This window comes from Phascolarctos cinereus, unplaced genomic scaffold (genome assembly GCF_003287225.1).
Source record: "Phascolarctos cinereus isolate Bilbo 61053 unplaced genomic scaffold, phaCin_HiC Scaffold_4;HRSCAF=312, whole genome shotgun sequence".
Taxonomy (NCBI): Eukaryota; Metazoa; Chordata; class Mammalia; order Diprotodontia; family Phascolarctidae; genus Phascolarctos; species Phascolarctos cinereus.
In genome coordinates this window covers 610,081,900-610,109,159 of record NW_027555847.1, presented here as the reverse complement: position 1 = coordinate 610,109,159, position 27,260 = coordinate 610,081,900, and the positions used below count along the sequence as shown (strand labels likewise).

General features: G+C 35.5%; 1 pseudogene; it reads right to left on the bottom strand.

Annotated features, from left to right (window-relative positions):
* Positions 1 to 207: 207 nt before the first annotated feature.
* Positions 208 to 27,260, bottom strand: part of LOC144456581 (actin, cytoplasmic 1 pseudogene) — a 69,406-nt pseudogene continuing 42,353 nt past the window's right edge.

Sequence of the window (27,260 nt, the reverse complement as noted above, 5' to 3'; positions counted from 1 at the left end):
AGGAAGCTTGTTAACTATGGAATAAGAGTTCCAGAGGAGACAGTGGAAAGGTGGAACTGGTGTGGGACATGGGAAGGATAGATTTGAGGAAATGAGAATGAGAAAATAGGAAGCTGTGGAGGTTGACAGAGGGGAGGTGGCTTATACTTAGAGAACAAGTGATTCATTGTCACCAGAACTGGGAAAGACAGAGGTGGAGCAAGTTTGTTAATCCAAGTGATTGAGCCTAGGAGTCTCTAAAGGTGGAGGAAAGGATTGTGTCAAAGTTCTACCCTCTGTTGGTGGTCTAGTCAGGGAGTAGTAAATCACCCTAGGAGATGCTGTCAAGGATTTACAACTGAAAGGGGAAAAAAAGACATTTAAATTAGTCACAGAATTTTTCTCTGGCCAGCTCAGAAATGCAAAGCACAATGCTAGGGACACTAAATTCTCTGAAAAGTGAACATACAGTCAGGCTCTCCCTGTGACTGAAATGTTTTTCTCTTTGCCTGTTAAATTCCTCCCTGTGTTTTAAAGCTTGACTCAAATAACACCTTTGTCAGGAGGCCTTTTCCTTTTGTGATTCTAATGCATTCATTTTGTAATATTGTACATTATTGCAGGGTTAGTTCACTATCTATTAGACTACAAACTCTGAGTGGAGGGAAGGACTCTTCTATAAACTTTTTTTTTAATCTGCCCCAGCATTTTCGTGTAATATGCACTTAATGAGAAGGGTTTTTTTTTTATCATATTAGTTGAAAATATTAGTTCATATGAGTTCAAATTAATCTTTTCCAGAGCTCTTTGAATTAAATTATGTTGTTAGGCTTTCAGACAGCCTTCATGCTCCTAAATTTATAGTAAAATCATTTTGTAGTAAATTCTGTCCCTAGGCTGTTAGCAAAATCAACTTGTCCTGACACAGATGTGGCACTAGGAGTGGTAGACACCCATTTAGAATTAATCATTATTTAGATGTAGACAAGGCAAAATTTTACTTTGGAATTGTAGACAGAAAGTTTGTTAAGCAAGATTGACTATGAATGTTTATCCTACTTAACCCAATTTTTCAAACACATTAACATTTATTTGCATATCATATAAATGTACCCATGCCAATTAGTTCTTATCTGTTCGTTAAATTGGCTTTTGAAATAAGTTTATTAGCAAAATTGACTGTGTCAATAAAAAGACATTGACTCAATTTTTGTTAATTGAAAACATGTGCCTACCATCCTCCCACCATTCATTCCCCAATAGCAGTAGCAAAATATTCACAAGATTGTTGAATATTTCTGTTTGTGAACCTTTCTGGAACACTGATATAATGGGCCTGCTTACCATGTTGCAATTACTTTGTGAAGCCTGGGTATGCTGTGATCTTAAGAACTAGATGTTTTAACCTCGTTAGACTAAGCACTATATTAGGTATCTAGAAGCTCTGAAACTATTCATATAGGTTTGGCGTCCCTTTTATATTCATGTTCCCAATCCAGTAGCCAACCAGTTAAAACCCTGGAGTGTAACCCAGCAAGAACAAAAAAGGAATGAAGCAATTTTATGTGAAAATGGATTTTATTAAGGATGAAACTGAATACGTAGGTTTTGAAAAGAAAACAAATAGAGCCAAATTTAGCCTTTTAAAATGTTAGTGAGTTTTGTGTAGAAACAACATTTTGTTGTGTTCATGTTATATTATCAGAATGCAATGCAATTACCTTTCTTGGAAAATATTCCTGAATTCCTATGACCTCTCTCAAAATATTCCAAATTAGGGGCAGCTAGGTGGTACAGTGGATAGAGCTCTAGCTTTGTAGTCAGGAGGACCTGAGTTCAAATCTGACTCAGACACTTGACACTTACTAGCTGTGTGACCCTGGGCAAGTCACTTAACCCCAAGCGCCTCAGCAAAAAATAATAATAATAATAATAATAATAATTCCAAATTACTGAGGGCTCCTTGCAAAAAATTTAAACACAGATATACAATCCAATGAGTTCCAACTCTTTCTCATTCTTGTTAATCCTTGAATTCGCAAATATAAACTGAATATTGTATTATAAACCTTTAGTGATCAGAAAATGTTCTATGACAGCATGATAGCATTGGACATTAGGCACTGATTTATGACAACCATTAGTTGTTAGACTGAAATGGCTTCAGCTTCTAAATATATAAGAAATTGCTCATTTTAACAGTTATTTTGATTCTGAGTTTTTTTCTGAATTTATTTAAATAATAATAATAATAATAACTAGTCTTATATAAGCACCTACTCAGATACTAAGATAAGCTTTTTATAAATATTATCTCATTTGATTCTCAAAACAACCCTGGGAGGTAGGTACTATTAATATTACTCTTCTACATTTAAGGGTAAAGAGGTAAATAGTAATTAAGTGACTTATCCAGGGTCACACAGCTAGTAAGTTTCTAAGACTGGATTTGTGTTCTTCCTGACTCCAGATCCAGCATTCTATCTACTGTTATCAAATGAGTTTTCAGACTTTGTAGCAAAAATAACTTACATAAAAGAGCTCATTTTCCACTTAGGAAGACCTGGTTTCAAATACTTCCCCTGACATAAACAGACAGTGAGACTCTGGACAAATTGTTTAATCTCTTAGTGCCTCAGGCAACTCTTTCAATATAGTAAATTCAGAAAAGGTGTCTATCTCCATTTATAAAGTAAATTATCGATGATTGCTCCCTATGCTAATGAAATCATATATCTGGTCCCTCCTTCCCTCCACAGAAAAGAAAAAGAGGAGGGGGGGCGCTTTATAAATAATCTGTTATCATTTGTGCTGACAAGTGTTCATTCTTCTCTCCTCATCCCCTCCCCCCATACTCTCAATGATATTGTATGGTGAGTTCTAGTCACATATTTTAAAATCACTCGTGTCTTATCCAAAATAACTTTGAACTTGGCAGTGTGGGATATAGTTTGGAAGAGACATTGTCTTTTCAAAAGAATTTTTTTGTGCTAGAAAAAGCAGACACTAAATGTTAAAATGTATGTCATAAATTTCTGCTTCTTTTCCTTTCTATAGCTTCAGTGTTAGATTGTAAGTGCACTTGAGCTAAGAGCTGGCAGTATAATCATGTTGTTGGCTCCTTTACAACAATATTTTCTGTTGTCAACAGTTTATGGAGATCCATTTTGGCATGACAGAACAGGACTATTCCCATCAGCTTAAGTTAGAACTTTAAAAGAGATTGTTCTAATTTAATTCTGTGGCTGGAAGAACATCGATCTTCATAACTTTGACTTCCTCTTTCTTAGACAAATGCTTATTTGGTTTGCAGTTAAAGGTTGATTGTCACATCTTTCACAAAAGAAACCTTTATGTCTTTTGGGATATCACCAATTTAAATCTCCAAGACTATAATAGCAAATCAAAGTTTCCTTGCCTGGTAGACCACTTGTCACTTAAGTGTGCCACTTTACAATTTCTACACCAGAAATTGTTGAAATGACTAATCAAGAAATATGTTTTAATTTTCCGAAAGATCAATATATACTACATATTATTCTGATCACATCATTCTTCTACACAAGAAGCTTCAGTTGTTCCCTATTACCACTAGAATAAAATATATCTATCCTCTTTTGTTTCACACTTAGGTTTTACATAGTTTTTCCCCAGCTGACCTTTCCTGATTTATTTTACATTGCTCCCCTTCACCTAACCTTCTGAAAACAAACAACCCCCCCCAAATAAACTAATCTCTTGACATTCCCCAAGCCTGTATTCTATCTCCCACCTCTTTACATTTGCCCAGGATTTTTCCTTTTCAACCCTTAATCCCCATGCCTGTAACATTTTCCCTCCTCACCTCAACCTCTTGAAGTACCAAGCTTCCTTTAAGCCTTAACTTAGGTTCCACCTTCTATAGGTAGACTTTCCTGGTCATCCTAGTTAATGCCTCCCCTAGACTCTGACTGATATTTTTACTAAGTATAAATTTATCAGTCATTTATTTGTATAATTATTATACATTTATGTGAATTAATGTTCACCAGTTGAAAATAGGCCCCTTGAGAACAGGGATGTTTTGAATTTATATACTCTGTGTCTTGCACATGTGGCATTTAAAAAGATTGACAGACGTGATTTCTGGGTATTCTAATCATTTTATTAATAATGCTAGCATTTTTAATAATAGGGTCAGTGGCACTCTGGAATGCCAAAGTTAATCATGGAGGCAGGCTCATGGCTTATAAGGCCTTTGAAAGAGGAGTGTTCCTGAGGGTGACAATCTACTGTGATTAGTTAATAATTAATGAGTGAACTTTACAAAGCTCATTTCAATGAGGGGCTGAGAGTGACATCATGTCACTCTTGGTCAGAGAGATTATCCCTGTACCCATACCACCCCCAGCCTTGGGCAATCTAAACAGAGAATCTATCTCCTTACTAAACTAGTTCGGAGGAGTAGGAACATGCAGAACGAGGAGAATGTTTATCCTATCACCCATCAGCCTGTTCTTGAGAGATTGGACAAGGAAATAGGACAGGGAAAAAAAGCTGGGGTCTCCCCAGTTTTAATAATTGGCTATTAACGTGGTAGAGAAATAATAGTTTGTTTCACACATAGGAGGCACATAATAAAGACTTATTTAATTTATTTCAATAAGATGCAATGTAATACAATCCAACTAATATAATCCAGTCTAATCCTTGAGTATGTTTGACCAAGATCACACAGGTGACCTCAACTAAATTACTTAATGCTCAATGCCCCGGGTAACTCTATGAGGTCACAGATTTTAGTACCATTTCCTGTTTGCACTGACAGAGGGGATCCCCTCCCACCCCCTTGTAACTACATTGCTATACCAATGAAACCGCAGATATATATTGGGAAAATATATATATATATATATATGTATATTTACAAACATACAGTATTTATGCTGACTATGATTATTGGAACACCACGGCCACTGTAGAACCTTTTGTGGCTGATCCAAAAGGTAATGAAAAGATTCATCAATAGGCTGTAGTGGGTGATGAGCTAACTTTAGATAAACTGATATCAAGGCCTATCTTAGACTGTTGAATTTGGAATATCCATGTAGCGATGATGATGCGGGACCGGAATTATGGGGAGAGAGTGGGATTGTATACCTGAGAATCTAACACATAGAGATCACAGAATTTAAAGTGGGAATCTCAGTGATCATCTCCAAAAAGGAATGCCTACTCCCCGTAATCTACCATATGAACTGTCATAAATCTTCTGTTTAAAGATCTACAATGACAGGGAAACCACTACTTCTTGAGGTATTCCACTTGTGTATAGTTCAGATTTTACCAACATCGAACCTTAATTTACCTCCACCCTTTGCTCCTAGTTCTGCTTTCTGGGTCAAAAGTTTAATCCCTCTTCCACATGGCATATAGTAGGCATCCATCATACCCCTTCTGCCCAGTCTTCTCTAGGCTAATCATCTCTTCTTTCACCCGATCCTTATATTGCATAGTCTTGAGACCCCTCACCATCCTAGTTGTTCTACATTAGACAATTTCCAGCTTATCAATGCCCCTTTTTGATTGTAGTGCCAAGAACTGAATAAAATACTCCATATGTGCTCTAAAGAGAGCACAGGGCAGAATGCAATCAATTCTTCTATGCCCTTTTAATTCCTTGAAGATAGCTATGTCTTTCAAAATGTAGCAGAAAATTACATTAGATTTTTTTTGCATGCCATATAACATTTTTTTTACTCACATTGGACTAACAGTCCACTACAAATCCACACTTCAATGTTTGTCTAGCTATGCCTCAACAATTTTGTGCTGTTGAACTAAAATATAAGACTTCACATTTATTCCTATTGAAATTCATTTGATTAAATTTAGCCTAGTGCTCTAGTTTGACAAGATCTTTTTTGATCGTGTCTCTCTCTTCCAGGATGTTAGCTGGCTTTCCTAGCCTTGTGGCTATGAACACTACCCACATCATTAATTTAACAGCAACAACAAAAACAAAAGTAAAATAGTACAGGGCTAGCCTAGATTCTGGACTTTTGGATCCCTGGAGGACACTGGAGATCACCTGTAAAATTGCTATCGGACCATTAACAACTACTCTTTGTATCTGGCCATTCAACAAATAATCAGTCCTTCTATTTGTATTATTGTCTAGCCCACAGCACTCTATCTTTTTTCCAAGAATAGCTTGAGTGCTTTATTAAATCTTTTGCATAAAACCAGGTAAACTTCATCTACCATTTCCCTGTTCTACAAGTTTGGCAATCCAGTAAAAAAAAAAAAAGGAAATTAGTTTAATCTGAGATGACGTATTCTTAATGAAGCTATTGTGGGGAGCCAGTACAATTATGGAATTGAGGAGGCTTGGGTTAAATCCTCCTATAGTCCCAGAGTTCCAGTGTGGCTCCAGTAATGAAACTATAGAGCAGACATGGGTCAGTTTGAGCTATCTTATCCTCAGGAGGATTAATCTGGGATACTTTGGGCAAGGAGGATATAAAGTCAGCTTTAATACTGTGTCAGGGAGTTCCTGAGTCTCCAAAAGAGTCCCTTGATTGTTTGCTTTTAACCTTTTTCCTATGGTCTTTTGTCTGTGTTCATCTTCCTATGAACAACTTTTTAATCTCTTGGTGTCCGGTTTTTCTTGGGGGTATTAATTGTTGTTGTTGAGTCATTTGAATTGTGTCTGACTCTTCATGACCCCATTTGGAGTTTTCTTGGCAAAGATACTGGAGTAGTTTGCCATTTTCTTCCCCAGTTGTTTTACAGATGATTGACTGAGGCAAACAGGGTTAAGTGATTTACCTAGGATCACACAGCTAATAAGTGCCTGAGACTTGATTTGAATTCATAAAGATGAGTCTTTCTGATTCTAAGCCTAGTGCTCTATCCAGTGCACCACTTAGTTGCCCCAGGGGTGTTAGTAGTAGTAACAGTAAGATCATTATCATTATCTTTATTATAAGACTTATTTATCCAAACTTAGTCTTTGAATGAGCTTTGCACAAGATATGGAACCATAATCTTGGACAGAAGCTGTGCTGTTTTTTCATTGTTGACTGTTCCTTTTCACTATAATCTCTATCATTGCTAATCCATTCTAGAATTTTTCTAAGAATTAGGATTATAGGATCATTATCAAATCACTGGCCTTTTGAATAGTTTTAAGATTAACTCTCATCCTCTCTCTTTCTTTCTCTTCGATGACATTTCTGCCCCCCCCTTTTTTTTTCTCCCATACAATTCTGAGAAGGGTTTTATAGGCTTCACCAGACTGCCAAAGGGGTCCATAACATTAGAAAAGGGGGGGGGTGGAGCGTTAAGAACCCTTGACCTAGAAGAACAAAGGAGTAAAGGTACCAATCAGAATCACAGGAAACACATTGTTATAGTTAGGATAACAGGGTAGAATCGTTGTCATCCTTGAGGCTGAAAGCTATGATTTCTTCTCTCATCTTAACATGTATTAGATTCTCTGATGATTCTGTGCATTGATCCTTAATTGTGGGAAATGTACAATCTAGTATTAGAACATGACATCATTGCTAAATTGTGTAGTGATAGAGCCTTGGACCTGGATGGAATTAGGAAGACCTAAATTCAAATCTGTCCTCAGACACTTAGGTTTACAGCCCTGGGGCAAATCACTTAACTTGTCTTTTCCTCAGTTTTCTCTTCTACAAAATAGGAATAATAATAGCACCTACCTCCCAGAGTGGTTTTGAGGATAAAATGAGAATATTCATAAAGCTCTTTACAAATCTTAAAGCAACATATAAATGCTAACTGTATTATTAATACAAAATGATGTATGATATGTAAATAAGAGAAAAAGAAAGTAAGACTTAGTCGAGGTTGATGGAGAAAGGATTGTTACTAATTTAGGGAAGAGGGATTAGGGTTGGTATGAGGGAAGAGATTGCATATGAAGTGAGTCATAAAAGATGGATAAGGTTTTTAATAGGAAGAAGAGGAAAAGGATATTTGTCAGCACAGATAATGATTAGACCAAGGATCTGGAAGCAGGATGCTAGAAGGACATGTACCAGGTGTGACCAGTAAGTAGTCCAGTGTTTGGAGCATAGCATATCTGAAAATTATAATATATATAATATATTATATATTATATAATACATAATAATGATAAAGAAACCCCCCATTTTAGAATCTAACACAGTGTTTTATACACAACATTCAATATATATTTCATGAATGATTATGTGACTTGAGAATCTTTAAGATTCTATTATGCCATCAAAGGTAAGACATTCTAGAGTTGCCTTAACTGTGCTGTAAGGAAAGTAATAAAACCATCTTTCCCAAAATAAATTAATGGAATAATTTTAAAGTTATTGGGTACATATAAAGTAAAGATTTTATTAGCTATTAACCTTATTATCACGAGTCAATTGTGCTTCCATCAGAATACTATCGAGATTATTGACATAGTTACTATCATTTGAATTCAATGGTATCATTTAATGTTATTCAGTGTCTGTTTTCATTTTATGCAAAGAATTAACTGTTATATTTGTTTCATTCTAATGTTGTTAAGATCATAATTTTAACACCGAAAGCGTTGATTACTAGTTGTGAATGTTCATCATCATGAGCAGCAGCTAAAGTTGACACAATTATTTTTTTTTCTGATTCTCTTTAGACAATAGTTGTTTGGCAGAAAATTACATTGTCTAATCTAATTTCTCTTTCTTTTGTTGATGCATTTACTGCAAATTAATTTAGCCTTAATCTAGTCAAAAAAGTATGTTTTCCATTTGGAAGGAAAAAATGGGCACTTTGGAGACTTACTAAACATAAATATAGACTACTAACTGGGATTTCATTTAATAACCCCTTCAAAACTACAAAAGAATTCATACTGTCAATATGCTCCCTTAATTCAAGGGTGTGCGAGGTACTATGCAAGATTTGGAGGATACAGAAAGGAAAAAAAATTGACATTCTTAGTCCTCAAATAGTTTCATAGTTTATTGGGGTGATGTGGATGAAAGGATATAACGTATCCTCATTTAGGGAGGATCGAGGCTTGGGAGATTTGCTGTTGGACAAATATGTGTAAAAAAGGGCCCACATATGTCTCCAACCACACATGTTCACTAGGTGTGTCTAGTCTTGCCACTGATGATGTTTGTAATTTTGGAAAAGTATAAACTATGTTAATGGAGGGAGTATTTCTATTGCTATCTTATCAAATGCCTTTATTCTGAGCTAATTTTATCCTCCAACTGACTAGTAAAGCTGATGGCTTTAACACTTAAACATATGGGCACGCATGCACACATGCACAAAATGAAAAATGAAAGCTGAGTGGATGTAAATATTCTGACTACCTTTTCTTGAGTATAACAGGGGAGGTGTCCTGATACTATACATAGTGAAATAAACATGAAGTACATGAAGTACAAGGAGTGGACAAGACTTACAACTGGGAGGAAGCTTCCAAAAGGTAGTGATTCTTGAGCTGGAATTTGACTGAAGGCCAGGATTCTAAAAAGTAGAAATAAGAAGGAAATACATTTAGGTAAAGAGGAAATCTTGTGAGAATTCTAGAGATGGTAGATAGAATTTTGAATTTTGGCTGCAATGTAGGGTAAATGAAGGGGAAATAATGTCAAATAAAACTGGAAAAACATGATGGCAGATTTTGAAGATTTATGAATGTCAGTGTAAATAGCAAATTAGAGAGGCAACATGTTGTCATCTATAGCACATTGGAATTTGAATCAGGGCATAATTGACTCAGTCACACCTTAGATACTAATTTTCTGGGTAATTCTAGTCAAAAAAAATTTTTTTTACCTCTCCGTAGCTCGGTTCAACTGTAAACTGAGAATGGTGAAATAAATCATCTCTAAGGTCTATATCAGTAATAAATCTATAATCTTAGTTTATATTTTTATCTTTGAGGTAAAAGAGAATCACTAAAATTTTTTTAAATTGTATTTTTTAAAAAATCAGCAAAATCTACTTTCTCAATTTCTTACTCACCCATCCCAATAAAGGGGGTGAGGGGAAAGTTGTTGCAAATATGTATAGTCAAAGCAAATTTCTACATTGTCCATATCCAAGAAAATATGTCTCACTTTGCACACTTAGTCCTTCACTTTTTTATCAGGAGATATGTGGCATGTTCATCATTAGTCCTCTGGGATTGTTTTTGATTATTGTTATCTTTCCAAGTTGTCTGTAGCATTTATGTCATTGTATAAATTGTTTTCCTGGTTCTGTTTCCTTCATTCTGCATCATCAGTTCATACAAGTCTTCATAGGCTTTTCTAAAACCATCCCTTTCATTTCCAAGTCACTGAAGATTCTTAAGGAGGAGAATAGAATGGCATGATTAAGACCTGTACCTTGGGAACCCTGCTGTGTCTTAGTAAACAATCTTCATGAATTGTGTGGAGGCCAAAAATATCCATCATATAAGTCAACCAGAATGGGTCTTTCAGACCCATTATGGAAACAAATTGTTTCTCATGCCCAGAATATACTCCTATTCACCTCAGCCTCTTAGAATCCCTAACTTCAAAGAGAGCTTAACTTCATACAACATCTCTTACAACATCCTTTGTCTGATCCCCCTAATTATTAATGGGTTTGCTTTTTTCCTCAAATAATTACACATATTCTTATCTAATTTATATAGTTTATTTCTCTTGTATACATATAAGCTCTTTAATAGTGGGTACTATTGTTGTTGTTGTTTAATTTGTGATTTGGGGTTTTTTTTTGGTTTTGTACTTATACTGCCAGCATCTGGCAAAGTACCTTGAACATAAAATGAACACAGTAAATGCTTTGTTGGATTAAATTGGATTTATCGGATTAGATTGGGCTGCAAAATGAGGCTCTGTAAACATAGCTAGGTTTGTTTCAGATGGCAGGAATAAAGTACGGAGAAAGTATGGCAGAGCTCACTAGGGATGGCAGGCTGTCAGTAGAGCAAAGGAGCCAAGATCTTTTGCCATTCTGCTTTCCATTCTATGGTTGTTTTCCAACTCGTCAATCAATGACAGTTGTAGACTCTAGTATCCAGAACTGAACACAGTATTTCAGATGTAATCTGATGGTGACAGAGTACAGCAGGATTATTACTTTCATATTCCTGGAAGCTAGGCCTCTCTTAATATGGTCCGAGATCATATTATCTTTTTGGCTGACTAAGAGATGGCAAGGTTGCCATGTACCAGGGGGAAAAACAATAACTTTCCAGGCCACCTGGGATACCATTTAGTGCACTGCACCAGTAATGCATAAAATAAATTATCCTATCATCTCAGGGTTAATGAGTGCCCTAAAAGTACCAGTCTTACACCCAGGATGAAACTTAATGATAGTCTGGCTCAATGAATGCTAAGTACGTCCTGTGTGCTATAACAGATATTGCCCCATAATGCTGACTTGTACAATTGTGCAGGTTCATAATTCTGAGGACTGTAGATTTAGATAGTAATAAAAGAATGACATTGAACCTTTTCTTAATAACAATGGGAAATTTGTTAAAATGGGCTTAAAAACCACACAATATTTATATATATAAACTATCAAAGTAGAATTGAAAATACTATCACATATTTCAGTTTTTTTCTATTTTAGTGCAGACCAATGTGTTTGAAATAATTTGTACAAGCATTACCCAAAGGAAGACCCAACATTTTTTTCTATTTCATCAGCAATATCTGCTTCCTTTACTTCCCCACCGACAAATAAGCAAACACAATAAAATTTACCATTTTCCTCCTCACACATTTTAACTTTTGTTAACAAATACTTACTTCTATACTTCTTTTTACTGATGATCAAATCGCCAATGGGTAAGCACCTTGAAGAGAGAAATAATCTTTCATCTTTACTTTTGTATCTCTGAAACATAGCAAGTGCTTATTGATTTAAAATGAATTGACTTGTGACTACTAAATTCAAACCAAGTTTATAAAGTGCAAAAAACCAAACCAAAACAAAACAAAAATCCCATTCAAATGGGAAAAGAAAAGAAAATTCCATACTTACATCAAAACAATCCCACCAATTTACTGAGGAGTTCACAGTTTCTGATGAGGTAATAATCAGCTGGTGAATGGTTTGATTAAATTTGATAAATAACTCATGTCTGCCTTGCCTAAATTATTACAATAACTTTATAAATAGTCTCCTAATTTCTACTTTCCTTCTCTGTTCCCCCCATCTCTGTAATATATCATATATTATGTCATTTGAACTTCTGCACAACTGTGTGAGGTAGGACCTATACATGTTATCCTTATGTTAAAGATGAAGAAATTGATGCTAAAAGAGGATAAATAATTCCTGGAAGCGTTAGAGGCCTTGGTAGAACTTGACAAGTACAGGGAGAGTGTTATATGAGAGCTATGGCACAGCCCTACAAAAACCCATGGGACATGTCTCCTTGTTTGTCTTGTTCTGGAACAGGTAGCACCCTCTTCAGCACTCAGAAAGGCAAACACCTGTGGACCTAGAGATCACTTTAGGCGCATTATTTAACAGCTTTTGGACTATATTTATAAGGATTTCAATTTCTATTCTTAGGTTAACAGGATTCCATCTGCCTCCACCTGTGACAAGTACCAAGTCTGTCTTCTCACTCCGTTTGACCAGTGATTTTGCAGTGAGTGCCCATGGGTTTAAAGTATATTATGAAGGTAAGTGATATTCCTCTCCACAAAGTTATTAGCCCTTGTATTTAAAGGTAACAAAAGCATCAGAAAATACTTCAGGAAAACTAATTATATTACAGAACACAGGTTATAAAGTTTGTTCCATTTACCCTGAATGTATCTTCTATATCCATTGCTGTTTGCATGTTGTGTCCCCCATGAGAATGTGAGCTCCTTGAAGGCAAATACTATGGTTCTGCTTTTCTTTTTATACTAGTACTTAGCACAGTGCTTGACACATAGTAAATTTTTGAGAAATTATATTTGACTGGCACACTCTTTTATGGACAAATATTTCATATAGTTTTTAAAACTTTTTAAAAAATTAAGAAAAAGTACTTTTCAGTATACTTTGCTTCATATAATAATACATATGCACAATTCTGAACATGGTTTTCTTCTTGAGGGTTTGCTAAATGTAGTCTCCATTAAAAAAAAAAATCTGTTCTTTGTCCTACAAAGAATTACAACAGGGATTCCCAAGACTTTCCTATCCTGAACTATTTATCTACCCAATGTAAAAAGAAATTAATCTTAACTAAATTTTAAAGTATGCTACATATATATTTATAAAAATAAATATTAGTTTTCATAAAGAAAATTTCATTCAGAACAATGTTTTTAGTCTCATAAGGTTGTTAAATGTCAAAATAAATTTTAGTAAATTTTAAAACATAGTCAAATCAATTCTCTTTATGCCACCTTAACATGTTTCACATACCCCCATGGAGTACATATACCCCAGGTTGGGGACTCCTGAATTGCAGTATTTAAGACATTTTCTTTCACTATTTTGAATAATTATGTCCCCATATTTTCCCTCTAAGTTAATTTCTCAAAAACTTTAAAATCTTCTGCTTCCTTATGTAGATAACCTATTTTGAGTTTTACAGTTTGAATATCTATCAAATCCTTTGTTTCCTTTTAATTTAATTTATGGTGGAAAAACTTGTATATTATAGCAAAACTTATTTATTGCAGTTGAGAAAAATGACTATGCCAACCTTGTATGTTTTGTATGTTGTTGAGGTCCATTTGTTCTTTCAGTAAGTGCTTTGGGTTTTTGCTAGAAATGTTACACCATGGTAGATAAAATGGGATCCTTACATTTTATGGGAGTTTAGCTACCAGGTTTCATCACCATGTAGGAAACCATATTGGATGGAAATGGATCAAGGTAGGTCTTGTTAGCCATTGCTATGGTGAAGAGCTCTGTGCTTATGGTTACATTTCTTATGGCATTATATAACTTCCATTTTGGAGTGAAATATTCACCTCATGAAAAGGATATTATTTACCTCAAAGAGGTTAACATTTATAACCAAGGTGATGAATATTTAATACCATTATCAGAGTTGACCTAATATTATGCTTCATATTTTAAAGTGAAACATGAATAACTCTAAAATACGCAGTTCTGACCTTATGTCTGGGCAGAGTAGACAGTTTTGTATTTGGCATGACAGACACCTGGAAAGGTCCCCTTTCTGTAAAGCTTCTCCTTGCACACCTACTATGGTGTTTAAAATGTCCACGTATTCTCTCTTTAAGGATGTGTTTGCTATTATAAGGGAAGGGGACATTTTCAGTTACTGGTACTTTATTACATTATTCAGCTAACAAAGTCCTGAGGGAATGAGAAATATCACTGGTAAGTTTTGATTGTAAAGCTGAGAAAGCCTGGGACCTTTGGCAGCATGGATAGTATAGTAAAGTAAGGACCCCCTGATATTAGGGTATAGCTGAAGGGCAATAGTTACTAGGGAAAAGTAGGCACTAAAAAGGATAATGGAAGAGAGGGGGAGAGAAACAAAGATTTTAAAATGATTTGAACAGTATAATTTCCAAGTACGTAGTAGGTCTGCCATAAAAATAACAGCAAAAAAATTAACTCATTCATCTGTTTATCTGTTTATCTCTATGTATCTATCTATCAATTTATCTATCTATCTACTTGTCTATTGAGATTGAGTCTCCTTACCTCACCCAGGCCAAAATTACAGCAGCCACTCACTAAAAGGTCCGAGCTCACTGATAATCAACACTGAAACTTGGATTTACTCCATTTCTGACAGGCTGGTTTGCCCTTCCTTCTTAGGGCAGCTTGGTGGCATTCCATGCCAAGGGCTCACCATATTAGTACCAGATGCAGTAAAGGTATCTGATTTGCTTTATCCCTACCACAGCTCAGAACTCCTGAATTCAAGAAATCCACTAGCTTAGACTGCACTGGAGAGATTATAGATGTACCCTACAACACCAGACCTATTCATGAATTTTTTGCTCTTTATCACATTTACCAGATGGCCACGCGAAACTCCCTCCATTGTGCTCAAACCCTCAATTCTCTCTCTTCCCATTTAGTCTCAATAGATCTCATATTTAATACTATTCTTCTGAAGCAGAGGTGGGGAACCTGCAGTCTCACGGCCACAGGTGGTTTTCTGCTTCCTTGGGTGCAGGCTTTTGACTGAGTCCAAGTTTTACAGAACAAATCCTTTTATTAAGGGGATTTATTCTGTGAAGTTTGGATTCAGTCAAAGGGCCACACTTGAGGACCTAGATGGCCACATGTAGCCTTAAGCCTGCAGGTTCCCCACCCCTGTTCTAGTCCAAACTCATCATTTTACAGAGAAGAATCATTTACCTTAGAGAAATAACTTGACCTAAGGTCAAAACTAATATGTAATAGGTTTGCATCCAGGTCCTTGGTTTCCAAATTCATTGTTATTTCTACTATAACAGATGACCTCACCCCTTATGTCAATAAAAATTCAAGGTCATCCATAGTGATCTCATCTGACTTTCCTTCTCTCCAAACCCATATTTCTCTTTTCTCCTCTGGCCCTTCTATTTCTGAGGAAGCAGAACTTTTCCTCCTTACCAAAGCCTCATCCAGGACCATACTCTAACCATCCCCTTCTATCTGCTCTGGATTTTCAGTCTCTTCCTCTCCATCAAATCCTATCCCTCAGACAATAAATATACTGAAGTATTCCTTACAATTAACAAAAAAAAAATACTCAACTCTGCTAATCGTAAAATTTTACTCTGATTTTTCCCCTTCTATTCGTAGACCAACTTCTTGAAATAGTTTTATTTTCCTACCCATTTATTGTTTCTACCCCTTCACCCTTTAACTCCTTCTAATCTGACTTCCTCCTCAATTATATGAATAAAATAATACTACTAAAAGTCACCAATGACATCCCCCTGCCTTCAGTCAACAGATCTGGTACCTTTCCCTAATCTTTACCATTTTTCACCTCTCTGTAGCATATGATAATCTCTTCCTTGACTTCTATTACTCTGTAAAATCTTGACTTGACATCAACCTTTCTGATCATTCTTTCCACTAACTTATGCATTTTCCGTTTCCTCCTTATCTTGAAATAAAATTCCAGCACCCTGCACCCCCTCACCCCCACCAGCATCTTTGTCCTCAGCTTTCTTCCCCTTTCTCTTTATACTCTCTCTAATGCATCTAGATGGCACAGTGGATAGAGTATTGGGCATATTGTCAGTAAGACCTGAGTTCAGATGTGGTCTTAGACACATACTAGCTGTGTGGCCTTGGGCAAATCACTTAAGCTCTATTTGCCTCAGTTTGCTAAGCTATAAAATGAGGATAATATCATCACCTACACCTACATCACCCTACATCGCATACAGGGATATTGTAAGGATGAAATGAGATACTTAAGGTAAAGTGCTTAGCACTGACCCTGACACACAGTAGGCACTATATAAATGCTAGCTTTTATTATATCTTCCGATGACTACAACCGCTGTGCAAACTTAACTGTAAGCTCTATTCAGATGACTCAAATCTAATCTATAACTTCAACTCCTCTCCTAAGATCCAGATCCATAGTTCCAACTACCTGTTGTTTCTCTTTATCTAGATATCTCAATGATACTTCAATTATTCATTTCCCAAAGTAAACCCATCAATTTCTACCAAAAAAAGTTCCTCCTTCCATATTTCTTTTATTTTAAAATCTGACCTTTCCCTCATTGTCTATAATTACAAAGTTGTGAAGTCCTATCAATTCTGTCTCAGTGTCTCTTATCCAGAACTGTTCTATTTCCAGTAGTATTATCATCCTACTTCAGACCTCCCTCCTATTTAGATCTTCTTCAGTGCTAGTTTCTTTCCTTCTAATCCATTCCACACACAGCATCCGGATTAATCTTCATAATGTACAAATCTAAATATGTATAGCTCCTCTCATAATACTCACCTATTCAAAAACTAGTTGTCTCCAATTTGAGTCATATATTTTTAATCTAGTCATTTAATTTAAATATTGTTAAGTTTCTATCAGAAGTAATCCATTATGCTTGATGCTACTGGGAACAGAAAGGTCAAAAACAATAAAATACCTGACCTCAAGGTGCTTACATTCTATGTCTAGCATAGAGCCATTATGGAAAAAAATAAGTATGCTACACAATAGAATTTGATAGGGGGAATAAAGATTTAGATGAAATGTTCTAGAAAAAAATTAAGGAGGCTTGCTTTACACTTGGTTGATCAGAAGAAGCTTCAAAAGGAGTTTGCATTTGATCTGGGCATTGAAGGAAGAGGATTTCAGCACTTGAAGATGAGGTTAGGCCTATCTTTCTAGGTTAATATTTTACTTCCCTTCACCCACCCTGTGTTCCAAACAAACTGGCCTTGCTTGATCTTCCCTTTAAATTCATCTCCCCACTTTTGCACAACCTAGTTTATTTCTGGGAATGTTTTCCTTCATCAACTTTGCTTTTTGCAATTCATAGATCTTTTCAAGGCTCAGCTCAAGTGATACCCTCTGCAATACCCCATTCCTGATTCTCTAGTTGTTAGTGCCCCTCTAGGTTACTTAATATTTATTTTATATACATTTTGAGTTTACTTATCTGTGTTTGTGTTTTCCACTAAAACATGATATCACAATGCAAAGATACTGCAATTTACTCTGTGAAAGTAAGATTAAAGCAAGAATGACTCCCTAGGCTTGGCCATTTAAAAAAAAAACATACTGAATGAAACTAGAAAAGTAGGTATATTTTGGGATGGTGATGGGGAAGGGAGAGTCACACTGATTCAGATTAAGTTATACTTGTGAATTTGTTCCAAATGCCAAATACATCCAAGTATAACATGAGTGTATTTTCACAGACTTAGAAGAAGGAGCATTAGGAAATGAGCAATTTTGTTTACTTCTACTCTGATAAAAACTTTGTCCATTCTCACTACACCTTGACAGCTTAGCACAAGGCCATGAATTAATGGAAGCATGGGTCATAGATTGAAAGAGAATTCAGGAGACTTAATTCTTTGATCACAATGCTCCCTTGAAATCATTAACTGTGCAAAAGAATGATATATGGCACTTCTTTGCAGAACCATCCTACTATAAATACATGGTCAAAGGATGTGAAAAGACAGTTCTTGAAAGAAAAAAATTGTAGGGGGCAGCTATGTGGTGCAGTGGATAGAGCACCGGCCCTGAAGTCAGGAGGACCTAAGTTCAAATCAGGCCTCAGACCAAACACTTGACACTTACTAGCTGTGTGACACTGGGCAAGTCACTTAACCCCAATTGCCTAAAAAAAAATACAAGACAAAACAAACAGATTTTTTAAATAGTACAAATTACTAATAACAATAGAAATTCAAATTAAAATAAATCTGAATTCTGCCTTATACCCATCAGATCTGCAAAGATGAAAAAAAGGAAAAGGACAATTGCTGGACGGCATGTGGGAAAACTGGTGCATTAATACACTGTTGATGAAGTTGTAAATTGGTCCAAATGTTCTTGGAAGCAATTAGGCATTGTACCCAAAAGGTCACAAAATTGTTCATATTCTTTGCTATAGAAAAAGCACTACCAGGAATCATACAAAACAAGGAAAGAGGAAAATGTGCTATGTGTGCAAAAGTATTTATAGTAGCATTTTTTGTTGTAGTAAAGAATTGTAAATAAAGGAGAGCATCAATCAGTTGGAGAATAGCTGAACAAATTATGCATGTGAATGTAATGGTTTATTATTGCACGACAAGAAATTATAGAGCTGATGGATTTAGGGAAACTTGGTAAAACTTAATAAAGTGATGAAAAATGAAGTGAGCAGAAGTAGGAGAATAATTTTGTAAAAGGACCACAACATGGTAGAGACAAATCAACTTTAAAATAATCCTAATTGTTGCAATGACCAACCCAAACTCCAAAAGGCAAATTCTTTACTGATTTTTGACACTAATATACCATGCGTGTAGAAAAAGACATACTTTTTCAGACATGGTCAATGTGTGAATTTGTTTGGGTAATGTATACTTATTTAGGGCTTTTTTGTTTGGAGTGGGGAAATTTGAGGAGAGGGGGAGAAAGTGGGAGGTATTCTCTGCCCCGCCCCCCCAAAAAAAGGAGAAAAGAAAGAAAGGAATGTATTTTTTTAAATGATCAGACAAGCAAGACAGCTTTGGAACTAATATTTTATATATATACACACATATATAAAATATTATATAACATATAACATTACTATAACATATAATGGTTATATTATAATTATATTATACTAATGTAATATATCATATTTTAAGTATATTATATATACACATATATACACACACACATGCACACATGTAATGCTTTAGGTAATAAGACATTTCAGTTTTAGATAACATTCTCTTTTCTTCTTTGTATATGGAAATTTTCATGTTTAGCAAATACAGAATAACAAGAAGTAAAATTCTATAATAATAAACAATTCACCAAAAGTCCTTGTTTGGTGTTCCATACCCAATTAGAAGAAATGGAGTTCTTCTGTATCTTCTCTTAAGATGATGTGTCAGGATATTAATAGCTTTTTCTTTTTCATTTTTTTGAAGTTAAAAACAGTTTCATGAATTTCATTATACAAGAGAACACATGCAGGTTGGAAAATGAAATAATTTATCCTTACTAATACTCCTTAAATCTCATTAGAAACCTTTTCCTTTTTTTTGACAATATTTTATTTTCCCCCAATGACATGTTAAAACAATTTTTAACCTTTTTAATTTCTGAATTCCAAATTCTATCTTTCCCTCCCCTTGCCCCACCTTGAGACAATAAGCAACCTGATATAGGTTATAGATATACATTGAATCTCTAGGTGTACTGTTACTAGTGCCCCGTATTTTGCTTTTTCTATTGTGAATATTATGAAAGTTGAAATAGGGAATGTTAATATCTGTGAAATTCTGTTTTCTGATATTTCAGAATAGTGAGAGAATTCCCAATTGCTTCTATATGTCCCTCACTGAAGCTTGCTTCTGTGACAAAGTCAGGTAACATGGAAGGCCCCAATGCCTGTCATTTTCATGTACTTCACCCTTGGTTTTTACCTCTTTTTATATTTTAAATCTGTCTCTTTTTTCAAAATCTTTTTGATTGTGCCATTTGCAGCAAAGTAAATTCTTCTGTCTTGGAAACTTATTTTTTCTTTCTATTATTCTATAGTGTCTTTTATAGAAAAAACTTTTTCTCAAGAATTTCTCACACATTATTCTGTGAAAATGTCAACTATTATAGCTCTGAAAAGAAGCAACAGAATCGTAACTAGAGAGGTGGCCTCAAATTCAGGAAGAGATGGATTCAAATCCTATCTTTGACCCGGCACTGGCTAACTGACCTTGGCCGATTAACTTCTTTGGGCCCCCCCAGGTAACTACAAATTTATAATTTACAGATTAAGTTCAGATTTGCAATACTACATGGATCTTCCTCCCTGGGAATTCCATTCACATCTGAAGTCTAATCCAAGATTAAAGAGAACAGCGTTCATCCCTATACAATTTTCTATTATTTTTACTTTTAATAAAATACAAAAGAACCTGTCTAATCTTATAAAAAATTATTCTAGATTCCATTAATCTCTCCAATTTTTTCATACTTTATTAATATTTATCTTATTATGAGGTGCTTAATTTTGGATTAAAAAAGATGTAGAATTTAGTTCCAGCTCTAGCACTCTCTAACTTTGTTATTTAGGGCAAAACATTTCACCTCTCTGAGTCTCAACTTCCTGTTCTGCAAAATGGGTATAATAAATAATACCTTTAGCACATACAAAACAATTCTTATGAGGGTCAAATGAGAGAATATATGTAAATGTTTTATAAATCTGCAAATGGCATATGTGACACATCATAGGCATTTCTACATCGTAGGCACTTAGTAAATAATAAATAATATCACAGGTATTTAATAAATAAATTGTCTCTGTTCTAACCAGGAACTCTGAAGTTCTTCCTTTCCCAGACTGGTTCTTTTGTGAAGAAAACTAGGCCATATTTTGACTCAATTCTTGATTAACCTTTAACTACTGAATGAGCATTGGCCTCAGACGAAATGAGACCTGCGAAAGAGCTTAGCTTAAAAGGCCAAGGTCTCCCACTTCATCCTAGGGCCATTGCCAGTTGTCGTGACCTATGTCTTGCCACTGGACTCTGATGACTCTGGAGGAGAGACTGAAACTGATGACTCTGCACAGCTCTGGCTCACTTAAATCTAATTCACTTGCAAGTCAAAACATCACCCTGCTGATGTCATTGGTCCTCTTCAAGAACAAAGGAAGAGCAGCTTAATAAATACCTAGTTAACTGAATTAGGCTGACTATATAGTGGGTAATAAAATGATTAGGAATTAAGCTACTTTAGTAAAAGATTTTAAAAGTTTTGCCTATATACTTAAGAAATAACTACATTTTGATATTTCTTGGTGTCAGGAGGTGATAACATTTTTTAGGATAATCTACCACCTTCATTTTAGTTATTTTATTTTTAAAAGATAATGAAAGTATGAGAAGAGACTAGAGATAATATATAGAGACATGATTCTGCTCTATGAAATTCTCAAATGGAAATCTTTCAAATAATTACTTCTACCTGCCTTTTCCCATTCTCAATCAGTAAATGTTAATCTGTAATTCTTCACATTATGGGACAAATGATACATATTCAATTGATTTTGCTCCTATAATCAGAGTATACCGCTTATATGATGGCAGGGATGGGTATTAAATCAGGGTCAATTTTATTTTTTCTGCCTTGAATAGCAGATGATAACATGAAATAATAAGTTTGTTCTGTTTTTTTCCCCCTGTAATTATCTTCAGTCAAATGGGAAAATGAGTCAACATTTCTAGTGTTATCCATGGTTTTATGTGCAAAGACTCTGATTACTTCATTAACTGTAAAATATAGCAAGAGATAAATGACAAAAATATTATGCAGCATCCCAGAAGGCATAATAATTCTCAAGCTATTGCCTATATTTTGGAAGACATTTAAGCTTAAGGGACGTAGATCTAACATACATCTCAGATAGTATGTGTCTATCTAATCTATGTATTATGAGCATGATAATAAAGCTTCTCTGTTTAAACTATAAGAACTTGTTGATGACCTAGAAATATATCAAAATAATGCTTAAATAATATATGATTTTCTGTCATGACGGAATTTATCATTGGCATTTAAAGCCCTTCAAAATCCTGTTTTAGCCTATTTTTACCGGTTTGGCCATTAGTCCCCTTCAAGTACTCTACACTACAACCAAAATGACTGACTTACTATTCCTCTTATGCAACATTCCGTCTTTTAAGAAATATAAATTATTTTTCATTGTGAATTAAATAATCACCAACAAACATAAAAATGTTAATATGCTAAACACAACAAGAAAAGCTTATGCTGGAAAATACGAACTGTTGTGCATAGCTGGCCTTTAAACTGTTTGCATATGTTTCAACAGTTTTTGTGGGTGTATTTGCAATGCCCTATTATACTAATAAGTTCACTGCAAGCCTTGTTGTGGCAGCTAGATGGCACACTGGATAGAAAGCCTGTCCTGATGTCGGGAAAATGTTTATTCAAATCTGACCTCTGATACTAGCTGTGTGACTCTGGCCAAGTCACAACCCTGTTGGCCTCAGTTTCTTCTTTTGTAAAATGAGTTGAACAAGGGAATGGCAAACCCTTCCACTATTTTTGCCAAGAAAACCCAAAATGGGCTTATGAAGAGTCAAATACAACTGAACCATCTGAACAACAACAACAAAAAGCCTTGTCAGCAATATAACGGCCCTTAAAATCCATTGGTTTCCTTTCTCCTCAGTTTTAGCCAGTTTGTTTAAAAAACAACAAAATAAAAATATTATTAATTCAGTCACAATTGCTATGAGCTCCCCATTAGGAAAATTCCTAACATTTAGGCAGAGGTTGGCTTCTTTGCCTAATTTTACATTTATTTCCCTCTCTAGTCAAGCTCTGGCCTCTTTGTGATTGAAACAAAATCTAGTTTATAGAGACTTTTGTGAAAGAAACAGCAAAACTATTACAGTTTGTATTGATGGAGAGGCTCTTGGGGGAGAAGTCGGGGGAAAAGCTGACCTTTCCTTATGACTTTGCTTAGACTAGATTTTCTGCTCTGAGATGCCAGAGGAGCCAATCAAGGGCATAGGACAAGGGAACAAGCATTTATCAATCACCTTCTATGTGCCAGGCATTATGCTAAACACCTTATAAATACTATCTCACTGGATCGTCTCCTCAATATCTTTCCTCAATACCTCCTAAGTATGCTTCATTTGCACCAAATCCTCAACATCAATCCATTTTCAACTCACTTGATAATTTGAAGAAGATGCCTTGGATGTGGCCAGGTTTTCTCTACTTGTTTGAACACAGTTGTTATACAACACCACTGTAATTGAAAGGACTTTTCCCACACTTAGCCTAAGGACTATGAGATTAATTGATTGGTTAATTAATTGATTGATTAATTATCACTTACTTTAAGTGGGTTTGAATAAATCAATCAGCCCAACATTATATACATATATCTATCTATATCTTGCCCTCTGTATTTATAGCTAGATCTATATCTCTATTATTTATATCCATATTATCAATACTTATCTCTATAAAATATTTATTAAAGAGTAGGTATCTTTGTAAATTTGTTTGGTTTTTAAACTGGGTCTCCTTATCTCAAACTGAAAGTATAATAGCCACTCATAGGATCAATTCTGTTCATGATCGCAGTTTCCCTTTCCTAAGGAACCCTGGTAACCCCTGTTCATAGGGTCCTGTCATATTGCTGCCAGACATAGTATGGAAACCTAATCTACTTAGTTCACTTCAGCTTTTGGGGACACACTAAACTATCACTAGCCTTCCTTGTTGAAGGAATTAGACTTTGCTGCAGGGTAAAATGAAGCACATGGCATGAAGACTTCTGAGTAGGAGAAATTTTAAGTAACTTTTCAGATATGTTATTAAACTTGTGACGGCCACCTGGCAATTTGGAAGCACGGTTGTATTTTTCACTTAAAACTCTTATTATATATAACATTGATTCAACCTTAACCAACTATGTAACCCTTAATATAATTCCTAAGACCTCACAAAGAATGGTCTCAATTTTCTCAGCAAAATATAATGCATATTCTTCTGCTAATAGAGTAGAGAAAAGCAGATAGTTTGGCACAAGCATCATGGGATCAGGAAAGGTTTCATGTAGGAGGTAGCTCTTGATCTGAGTCTTGAAGGATACCAGAGATCCCAAGAGAACAAAGGTGGTGAAAGTGACTTCCAGACATATGGGTTGGGAATGGGGAAACCATTGCCAAGTCATGAGGAGTTGAGAATTAAACAAATTAATACCTTAGATGATTTAGGTGCCAACTGAAAATATTATTAGTTACAAGATAGAAACATACCCTGAAAAACGTAAGCAGAAATAATTACTAGCAGCAGCATCAACAACAGCTATTACCAACAGGTAGCCCCACTATCTTTTAGGTTAAGCTGTAAGATTCTCCAGGCCAGCTATTCTCCCAGCCATAGCATATGCAGAACTTTTCTGCCTCTTCTACACTCCATCCTTGCAGCAGAAATTGTCATTGTAAGACACTTTTCTTTAATTGTGTTTAGTTATTTATTTTGAAATTAAACTAGACTTGGATCAACTTAATCCATGGTACATTAATTATGTAAACCCAACTCTAAGTTTAAATCTCCTCCCTTAATCCTGAGAGGGGACTAGAAGGTCTAGAAGGCCTGCCATAAAAATCTATTAACTACTAGGGCCATAAGGAGCCATCCAAATAAAGTCTAACAAAGCTTAGCAAAGAAAATTCTACAAATAACAATAAAGAAATGGTTAGTGAAAATCTAGAAAATAAAGACAATAGCTAGAAAGTGAATAATAATATCTAGCATTTGCATATTACTTTAAGGTTTATAAAGTGCCTTATAAATATCTAATTTTATTCTCACAACAATCCTGGAAAGTAGATGGAATTATTGTTTCCATCTTAAATAAAAGGAGACTGAGGTGAACAGATGTTAAGAGACTTTCCAGGGTCACACAGCTAATAAGTGTCTCAGGCTAGATTAAAACTCATGTTTTCTTGACTTCAGATCCAACATTTTATCCATTGCACCAGACAGAGGATCCTATGCAGCTTCATCAGGGAACAAATTATACCAAGCTAACCTCCTTTCTATTACATACAGAATTATTAAACTGGAAGATGAACAGAATGCAGTAGATAGAGTTTATCTAGATTTTGGCAAAGCATTTGATAAAATGTCTTATTCTAATCTTGTGACAAGATGTGGAGTGGGTAATAATATAATTAGTCAAGTCAGCAATCGTTTATTAATTGCCTGCTATGTGGCAGGCACTGTGGTAAGCAATGGAGAAACACAGATAGGCTCCTACTATAAAAGAGCTTTTAGTCTAATAGCCAATCTAATCCAATTAGATGGATCTATAACTGGATATAACACAGCTGTAAATACTTTAATTTAAATGTGGTAAAAGATCTCCAGTTGAGCAGTCCCAGGGATTTGTGATTAACCCTGTGCTTTTTAACATTTTCATCAATAATATGGATAAAAGCATAGATGGAATTCTCATCAGATGACATCAAGCTGGGAGGTTTAGCCAACCCACTGGAAGATAGAGTCAGGATCGAGATCTTGACAGACCAAAGCCTCAGGAAGAATCCAATAAGATGAAATTCCATTGGATAAATATGGAGACTTACACTTGGGTTCACTAAATGAGTTTCACAAGCATAAGATGGGTGAGGCTTGGTGAGATGGTGGTTTTCTGCAAAAGTTCTCTTCATGTGTATTCTAGGCTACATTAAGAAAGGCACAGCTTCCAGTAGTGAAAAGGTTATAGTCCGTATGTCAATCGTCAGAAGACAATTGGAGTATTGTGCTTAGTCTTGGATACCACAGTTTGGGAATGACAAGATCAACTAGATAGCATCCAAAAGATCATGAATAAATGCACATTCATATGAGGATCAGTTTCAAGGAACTTTGAGGATGTTTAAGTGGACAAGAGAAGAGTGAGGTAGGAGCATTATATTTGTTTTCAAGTATTTGAAGGACTGTCATATAGAAGAGGGATTTGTTCTGATTAGCTCCAACAGAAGAATCCAGAGCAAAGGTTAGAAGTTGAAGAGAAAAATCAGGGCTTATTTTCAAAGAAAAATACGCGCACACACACACACACACACACACACACACACACACACACACACACACACTCCCTGTCCAAAAGTGGAATGAGTTGTCTCAAGGGGTGGTGGGCTTCTCTTCCTCAGAGCTCTTAAGTACAAACTGGATGATAATTTGTCATGTAGAGTTTGGTGGGGATTCTTTTGGGGTGTGGATTAGACTAAATATGGCTGTTGAAGTTTCTTCAAACTCCAATTTTGTGATTTTGCGATTCTATGACCTTGATTTTGATATTTACCCAATATCCCTTCAAATAAAAGTTTATTACATCTTCAATTTTTTTCTAAAACACTTTGATTCTCTCCTTTTCCATTATTACTCCCTACAGGGTGTTACACTTGTGTAGGACTGCGACCCCAACCCAAATTAAACTCAGAGACTTCTCAAGGTGGAAAGCAAAGGTTACCTTTATTACAATCTGGCGAGATGGCTGTCTGCTCCTCCGATACACGTGGAGAGAGAGAGACTGACCTCCGAACAGGGGCCGCCTTAAAAAAGCAAATCTCCGCCCACCACGCAAAGTCTCCACCCACTACACAAACAAGTCTCCACCTACCACTATCCCTTACCCCCTTAACTGGGGGTGGGCTTACATTCTAACTGGGAGGTGGGGCTTACATTCTAGGTGCTAAATTCAAAGACAAGGAAAGAGGCCAGACGCCAAGGGCAAAGGGCTCAGGTTGGGGAGTGAGGCAGGGCTTATTCTTTCTGTTAAGTGCTTAAAAACAGGGTCCCAGTCGGGGAGGATTTTGAAAGTCATAATCAAGAATTATTTGACCCTTTGAGGAGCCTTCACTTCTGAGAGTTCATTTCTCACACTACCTTCTGAACGTATTACCTTAATTACACTGAGAAGTCTTCACTGGGACATCCCATTCATACTTATCTGTGTATTTGTTTTATTTTTTGACTCCCAACATGAGGTGCTTGAGGACTGTGGTGTTCATCTTTGTATCCCCAGCATTTAACATTTGTGAATTCATTTCACATAGTAAAAACT